Here is an 8,939-nt window from a genome sequence, read left to right as displayed (position 1 = left end):
TCACCAATTACAATCTAAAATGGCGTAGGGGCAATGAGAGGTGGCATGAGCCCCCTCTCATATTTCTATCTTACGATTCTCCTCTCTAGTCGCATGCGGTGGAGGGTTGCTTTTCCTTAACACGCGTACTTCCCACGCAGCGTCTCTCGTCACCCGGGTGGGCCGGTGACAGGCGGGCTCTGTGGAACTGGAGAGAGTTAAGCCGACGTGTGTGAGGCAGTCGAGTGAATGCTTTTCAGACGCCGACATTGTCAAGAGACACGCCCGCTGGGGTGTGAAGTAGCGGCTGGGCTAGAGGTTCCGTTACTTCAGAGAAACTTTGCGAAAACACTTTCTGGCGGGCTACCAGCGAGGCGTGGGAATGACTTGTGTACCCACGCAGTTGTGGCGGGAAAATTCCCGCACTTTCTGCAAAATCAGCACAGAAATTGGCGCCAAGAATCTCCATTGGTGGAATGGTAGTGCTCCGGCAATGGAGTGGAATTTCCGCCGGTTTTCGAGTTGCTGATTGGAACGTAACCACGGCCACTGTCGTGGGGGCGGGAATGTTCGGTGTTCGGCCTGTACGGGTGCTCTGGGTAGTCGGCAGTCGCCTCTCGGTCGAGGACGTCGGAGCAACCAGCCCTCGCCTGCGGTACGCCAGATCGTGTTCTGGGAGATAAGAAGACTGTTGGTAATGTACGTCCGCAGCACCGGCAGATAGGGATTTTCCTAGGTGATAATCAGAGCTCAGCAGAGCGCGCCTGTTCATCCTTTTCTAACTTTGTTCAGTTTCGAGTAGCAGCAATTACTATTGGGTTAGCTGTGTGTCTCTCTTGAGATTTGAGTGGAAAGGAATTGGCTCCACATACCACTTCGTCTTAAACCTCACGATCTAAGTTAGGGACAACTTCACCTTTACTGTGTTTGTATGAATCTCCAATTTTAGCCAATTTGATGTTTTATATTTCCTGTGTCTCTTTTACTATTCTGCGTTTAATCTTAATAAATCATATTGTTATTTTGGACAGAACTTTCTTTCTGTTAATCAATAGAGCAACCCTATCATTCCTCACTATGCTAATGAAACCTTTGTTTATTTAACTTATTTATCAAATTAAATTATTGCAGGTGCCAAACTCTCTTCTACTCCACTAGCAGGGTTGATTAGAGTCAGTTCGCGTATTTGTTTTATCCTTGTGCAACAGCAAAAGTCGGAGTTAGAATAGGGGGGGCTTAGAGCATGATTTACACATGTGGATTCTAGTAGAATTTAGTGATAAATACACTACTAGCCCCGGCACCTCGCAATTTCATACGGAAGATCTCCGCAAGTAAGTCAGTGGTTTATAGAACCCACAGTACGTTACATTAGAATGTGCATGTTTCTCAGAAATAAAAGTAATATCGTGTTTGCCGCCAAATCGGACGATAATAGGGTAATTCAGAAAGACTTGGGGAATATTTCCACTTTGAGTAAAGAATGATAGCTCTCAATAAATATAAGATAAGGCCTATAATAAAGAGAATGAATCCAGTAGTATCTGCTTACACGATCAGTGGCGAACATCTTGAGCATGTCACATTGTGAAGTAATTAGGGTAATCAGTGCACCCCTGATTCCTTAGAGAATCGAACTTCGGTGTATAAAACAGCGTAAAACATTTGATTACTTTACAAATGAGTTAATATGTTAAATATTTGACATTAACACTATAAGCGATAAAAAGCTTAAAAAAAGTCTGAAATTATGCTTAAAGTTTGTTGGAAGTTGCTAAACGGTCTTATTATAAAACACTAGAAGAATATATTCTAGGAAACTTGCGCTCAGTTTTAAGCATAAGCAAATTTTCCACGCATCTCAGTGTTTATGACATATTTCCTGAAATGTGTGTCGCACAGTGATATAATGTTGCAGGTACATTCAGAGGTATACGTGGATACTGTGTGCAAAGTTTGTTGCGAATGGAGTCGGCAGTAACCAAACAGCAAATTAAAACACCATGTCTGACACTGATGTTTTACTGCATGAACTGCGAAAATGTAGTGTGCGAGAGACGTTTTTTTCCTTTCGTCATTTTCCGTGGGTTTCACAGAAAAAAAGTTTCGTAAAGGTTTCAAATAATACGTAAAGTTTGTTGAAAGTCGCAGAATGCTATCATTCTCAAATACTGGATGCATAAGTTCCGGTTATTTGCGCGTTCTCAATTACTCTGCCTGAAGACTAACGCATAGTTAGTAACTGTAACACTTCTCTTATTATATTAAAACTTTTAACATAATATTATACCTCTTAATTAGCAGATTATGACGACATTTTAAATTTTTAAATTCGGTAAGTATTACACGAAATAATGAAAATGAAATTTTAGTTGCCCTATAAACTGTTAGGTAGGCAACTTGCTGCTGGTACTGTGTTCCGAGATAGCCTCTTACTAATAGATAGTAAGAAAAGATATGAAATGGGACGACCACGTAAACTCAGTATTATGAAAGGCTAATGGAAGACTTAGATTAGATGGAAAGGTCCTGAGAAACTGCCGAGGAAATCGCCTACAAGACACCTGTGCGATCAATTCTAGAGTTTTGTTCCAGTGTTTGAAGTCCATATCGTGTAGGTATGACAGCAGACATCTCACGAAATCAGAGACGCGCTGCTAGAATCGTAATAGATCGTTACAGCACTCCGTCTTCAGGTCACAAGTCGCCCATTGCGACCATCCGACCGCCGTGTCATCCTCAGCTGAGGATGCGGATAGGAGGGCGTGTGGTCAGCACACCGCTCTCCCAGTCGTTATGATGGTTTTCTTTGACCGGAGCCGCTACTGTTCGGTCGAGTAGCTCCTCAATTGGCATCGCGAGGCTGAGTGCACCCCGAAAAACGGCAACAGCACATGACGGCCCTGATAGTCACCCATCCATGTGCCAGCCACGCCCGACAGCGCTTAACTTCGGTGATCTGATGGGAACCGGTGTATCCACTGCGGCAAGGCCGTCGCCCTCAACAGATCGATATAGCCCGTACGAAAGTGTATCTTAAATGATCGGGGAACTTAAATCAGATTCACTGGAAAGAAACGACAGAGTTCTCGCGAAACTCTGTTTTGTATATTTAGAGAACCTGTATTCGAGGAATCATGTGCCACCATTATGAAGCCACCGTCGTTTATCTCCCCTATGGATCGTGAGAATGAGATAAGAGAGATTAGGCTGCGTTAAGAGAAGCTGAGAAATTTATTTTTCCCTCGCTCAACACACGAGCGCAATAGTACAGAAAATCGAGAATAATGATACAAAGTACCCTCCACCAAGCAATGTACAGTGGCTTGCGGAGTAGGCCGCGTGTTTCAGGAGAACAGTAAGTACTATACGAGGTGGTGGTAAAGACTAACTTGATTACAAATATATAGCTGGCTACAGAGATTAATTTTCATTTCGCGTGCTGGTACTCCAGTTGCTAACGGTTTATTTATCGAGTGTCACTTTTATTTTGAAGTTCAAGTTGTGAAGTTGTGCTAGAGTTAACGTAAATGGATTTTTAATTGTGATTGTGATCTGCGTGCCGCGTTTGTTTGCAAACGCTGAACATGCCAATGTAATATTTTTGTACGGGTGTTGTAATGAAAACGCTGATGCTGCTCCTGCTGCTTGTATAGAATACGGTAGAAGATCTGCTAACCACAGAGTGCCAAATTCAGGAGTTATTATTCGTGTTTCCACTAAACTGCGTGAGACTGGTGCAGTGCCCGGAAATACTGATTCACCAGAACGTGCAAATGAAATGAGTGTAGATGAGGTAAAAGACATTACTCACATTCTACAACATAGCCCTTCAACAAGTATAAACGGAATTTCTACACGTGCCTGTGTGCTGCAGACAGGAATACGGCGGACGTTACAAATGCAACGCCTATGTCATTATTATTTACGGTATATTCAGAACCTTCCAGAAAGAGATTAAGGTAGACGATTGGAATTTTGTTGTTGTCTACTTGTAAATAATCGAGTAACCTCATTAGTACTGTATACTGATGAAGCCACTTTCACTCGTAATGGTATAAATAGCACTCTTACCTCACAACGGAGTTCCGACCAAAACCCATATTCCTTTGCGGAGACGCATTTTCAAGTAAGCTTCTGTGTAAATGTGTTATGTGGCATGATAGACGATCAGTTTATCGGGCCTGTTGTGTTATCGTATCGCCTTGCACGGACCCCTCATTCGTGAATATTAGAATAGGTAGTTTTGGCTATAAGAACTGCTACGTCCTTCCAGCAAGAAGGGGTCCGTGCACATTCTAGTGGTCAGCTGAGATATGCTCGAAAAGCTAAGCTAAACATAAGAGACGAATAGATTTTTCAGATTATCAATCGTGCTGTCCTCATAAAAGAACGTCAAGACGACCTCAGAAAAGGTACAGTGCACTGAAGTCGGAGTTGGAATTTGTTCAAAATGGTTCAAATGGCTCTGAGCACTATGGGACCTAACATCTGAGGTCATCAGTCCCCTAGAACTTAGAACTACTTAAACCTAACTAACCTAAGGACATCACACACGTCCATGGCCGAGGCAGGATTCGAACCTGCGACTGTACAAGTCGCGCGGTTCCGGACTGAAGCGCTTAGAACCGCTCGGCCACCGCGGCCGGCTTGGAATTTGTGAAAATCAGTTTTAAATTTAATCATTCACCTTTGGTTAATACCTTCTGTGGATATTTGTGTCGGTTACATTCTGACAGCTGTATCTTAGTAACCAGTAAAAACTGGACACGTCATATCGAATGTTCTATTCGATTTAGTCTATGCTACCAACTCATAAAATATTTCAGATGTGTGTGAATGCCTAAGGGACCAAACTGCTGAGGTCATCGGTCCCTAGACTTAACACTACTTAAACTAACTTACACTAACTTATGCTAAGAACAACACACACACACCCATGCCCGTGGGAGGACTCGAATCACCGGCGGGGGAGGCCGCGCGTTCCGTGACATGGGGCCTCAAACCACGCGGTCACTCCGCGTGGCATAAAATATTTACTATTCCTTTTTTCACATCTTGTATGTGAAGATGCAGGTATAATGAAAAATCATAGTTGTTGAGTGCCTTTCCTCTCTTCATAGCCCGAATGGTTTTGTACACCTCATCTGCTACTACTTCTGGAATGGATCTACGTTAACTAGTAGAAACTAATTTGTGATTATAAGTGAGCAGACTACTCTCAGAATGAGTGTGCAATACTTAAATCTATAGAAACATGTACGTGACTACTCTGCAATCACAGTTAAGTGTTTGACGGAGGGTTAACAGAAACCCTTTTAGACCATTACTCTACCGTTCCACTCTCAGATAGCACGTGGGAAAAGTTAACACCTAAAACTACCCGTGTGAACTCTGATTTCTCGTATTTTATCACGATGGACATTCCTTCCTAGCCGGCCGGAGTGGCCGAGCGGTTTTAGGCGCTACAGTCTGGAACCGGACGACCGCTACGGTCGCAGGTTCGAATCCTGCCTCAAGCATGGATGTGTGTGCTGTCCTTAGGTTAGTTAGGTTTAAGTAGTCCCCTAGGACTGATGACCTCAGCAGAAGTCCCATAGTGCTTAGAGCCATTTGAACCATTCCTTCCTATGCAGGTGGACATCAACAAAATATTTCGAGAAAATATCGCGTTGCATCGGAAAAGCCTTTTTTTTTAATGGTTGCTATCCCAACTCGCTAATTATGACCGTGATACTCTTTTGCCCACTTAGTGTTAATAATAAACGAATTGCGATTCTTTGAAGTTTTTCGATATTCTCCGTCCGCAGCTCGCGGTCTAGTGGCTAGCGTTTCTGCTTCTGGGTCACCGGTTCCCGGGTTCGATTCCCGGCCGGGTTGGGGATTTTCTCCGCCGGGGAACTGGGTGTTTGTGTCGTCCTCATCATTTCATCACCATTCATGGAAGTGGCGAGATTGGACTGAGTAAAGATTGGAATTTGGTCGTGCTCTGATAACCCCGCAGTTGAGCGCCGCAGAAAAAAATGGCTCTGAGCACTATGGGACTTAACATCTATGGTCATCAGTCCCCTAGAACTTAGAACTACTTAAACCTAACTAACCTAAGGACTTCACACAACACGCAGTCATCACGAGACAGAGAAAATCCCTGACCCCGCCGGGAATCGAACCCGGGAGAGCGCTGCAGAAGCCAAACATCATCATAATCGGTATCCTCCGTCAATCCTATCTGGTAAGCATTCCACACTGCACAGCAGTAACTCAACAGAGAAGGGACAAGCGTAGTGTAGGCAGTCTCTTTGGCAGGTGTGTTGAATCATGTACATGTTCTGCCAATAAAATGCAATCTTTGTTTCGTCTTCCCCAGAACATTATCTGTCTGATGGTTCCAGACTGTTGTTAGGAATTGTAATCCGTAAATATTTAGTGGAATAGATAATCTTTACGATATTCAGATTTATCGTGCAACCAAAACTTGACGGAATTTTTTAGTACTTAAGTGGAAAACCTCACACTTTTTATGGTTCAGGTTCAATTTCCACTTTCCACATCATGCAGATATCTCTTTCTAATTCTTTATGAATTAGTGATGACTTTACTAGACAGTAAACGGCGGTCTCATCGGCAAAAAATCTAAGACAGCTGCTCAGATTGTCTCCTAAATCATTTATGTAGATTAAGAACAATATATAGTCTATAACGCTTGCTTGAGGAACGTGATATCATATTTCTGGTCTCACCAGATGAGTTCCCGTCAATTATGCGAACTGTGACCTCTCTGAAAGGAAATCACGAATCCATTATTGCATCCGAGACTGTAACCGATAGCTACGCAATTTGATAAGAAGCCGCTTGTGAGGTACCGTTCAAGAGGCTTCTGTAAATCTGTAAGTATGGAATGAACATATATTCTCTGTCGATAGTACTCATTACTTGATCTACATCTACATCTACATTGATACTCTACAGATCACATTTAAGTGCCTGGCAGAGTGTACATCGAATCACTTTTCTCTATTGTTCTAATCATGTTTAGCGCGTGGAAAAAACGAACACCTATATCTTTGGTGCCAGCTCTGATTTCCCTTATTTTATTATGGTGGTAGATTCTCCCTATGTAGGTCGACGTCAATAAAATATTTTCACATTAGGAAGAGAAAGTTGGTGATTGAAATTTCGTGAGAAGATTTCGCAACAACGAAAAACGCCTTTGTTTACATGATGTCCACCCGAAACCCTGCATCATATCAGTGACACTCTCTCCACTATTTCGCGATAATACAGAATGTGCTGCCGTTCTTTGAACTTTTTCGATGTACTCCGTCAATCCTATCTGGTAAGAATCCCACACCGCGCAACACTATTCTAAAAGAGTACGGACAAGGGTAGTGTAGGCCGTCTCTTTAGTAGATCTGTTACACTTTCTAAGTGTCCTGCCAATAGAACGTAGTCTTTGCTTAGCCTTCCCAACATTTTCTGTGTGTTCCTTCCAATTTAAGTTGTTCCTAATTGTAATTCCTAGGTATTTAGTTGAATTTACGACCTTTAGATTTGACTGACTTATCGTGAACCGAAGTTTAACGGATTCCTTATGTGGATTTATGTGGATTCATTTATGTGGATGGCCTCACACTTTTCATTTAAGGACAATTGCTGTTTCGCACCACACAGATATCGTTTCTAAATCGTTTTTCAATTTTTTTATCTTCTGATGATTTCACTAGTCGATAAACGACAGGCCGGCCGCGGTGGTCTAGCGGTTCTAGGCGCTGAGTCCGGAACCGCGCGGCTGCTACGGTCGCAGGTTCGAATCCTGCCTCGGGCATGGATGTGTGTGATGTCCTTAGGTTAGTTAGGTTTAAGTAGTTCTAATTTCTAGGGGACTCATAACCACAGATGTTAAGTCCCATAGTGCTCGGAGCCATTTGAACCATTTTTTGATAAACGACAGCGTCATCTGCAAACAACCTGAGATGGCTACTCATTGTCTCCCAAATCGTATATATATATATATATATATATATATATATATATATATATATATATATATATATATATATATAAGGAACAGCAAAGTGCTTATAACACAACCTTGAGGAACACCAGAAATCACTTCTGTTTTACTCGATGATTTTTCCGTCAGTTTGAAACGTCCCCTTAGAAAAATTAATGAATTACTGTGCTGATAAACCTCTTACGTTATTTGATTTTCAAACATCTGAGCAAAACTGAACGTACTCAGACATTTCTCTCTTTAGTTATTCTGATCATCACTAAACTGACACACAATATTTTTAGCGTAACGCAATCTGACTTTCAAAAATCCCCAGAAAAGAATGGCCCTGACTAACAGTAACCTATACCTTTCATGAATCACTTACCTCACAAAAATCTTCGTTACTCGAATTACTGCAATACAGCGAGCGCCAATACTGCCAGCTAAATAAAATATTATAAATACTGGAGGCACTAACTACTGATAGGCATAGTTAGCAAATGAAAGATTTTGATAGAGAACAAACAATGTATTTACCTTAATAGTGTTCAAAAGTCATAATATATATATATATATCAGTTCATGATATCCAGTCTTACAAATTTACTGTCTCTGAGGGACACACGTCCAGATCATCCGCTCTCAAAACTCCGCCATCTCTCTCCCCACATCCATCACTGCTGGCGGCTCACCTCCAACTACGCAACGCTACGCGCTGTTAACAGCCAAGTGCCCAACACTACAATAACAAATTCCAACAATGCAAATCAGCCACAGACTGCACACAGCACATGCAGTTATTTTCATACAGAGCGCTACATGGCGTTACCAACATAAAAACCTAAACAGCCTACTTACAAGTTTTTACGAACTGTGACCTTCTGACAGGAAATTGCGAATCCAGTCACATAACTGAGACGATATTCCATAAGCACGCAATTTCACAGCAAGCCGCTTGTCTCTA

At 42.2% G+C, this 8,939-nt stretch overlaps 1 pseudogene; it reads right to left on the bottom strand.

The window, feature by feature from the left end:
- Positions 1-2,861: 2,861 nt before the first annotated feature.
- LOC126250164 (5S ribosomal RNA) lies at positions 2,862-2,979 on the bottom strand (annotated as a pseudogene).
- Positions 2,980-8,939: the final 5,960 nt, after the last annotated feature.

This window comes from Schistocerca nitens, chromosome 3 (assembly GCF_023898315.1).
Source record: "Schistocerca nitens isolate TAMUIC-IGC-003100 chromosome 3, iqSchNite1.1, whole genome shotgun sequence".
NCBI classification, from domain to species: Eukaryota; Metazoa; Arthropoda; class Insecta; order Orthoptera; family Acrididae; genus Schistocerca; species Schistocerca nitens.
The sequence above is the reverse complement of the archived record's forward strand: the minus strand, read 5'-3'. Positions and strand labels throughout refer to the sequence as shown.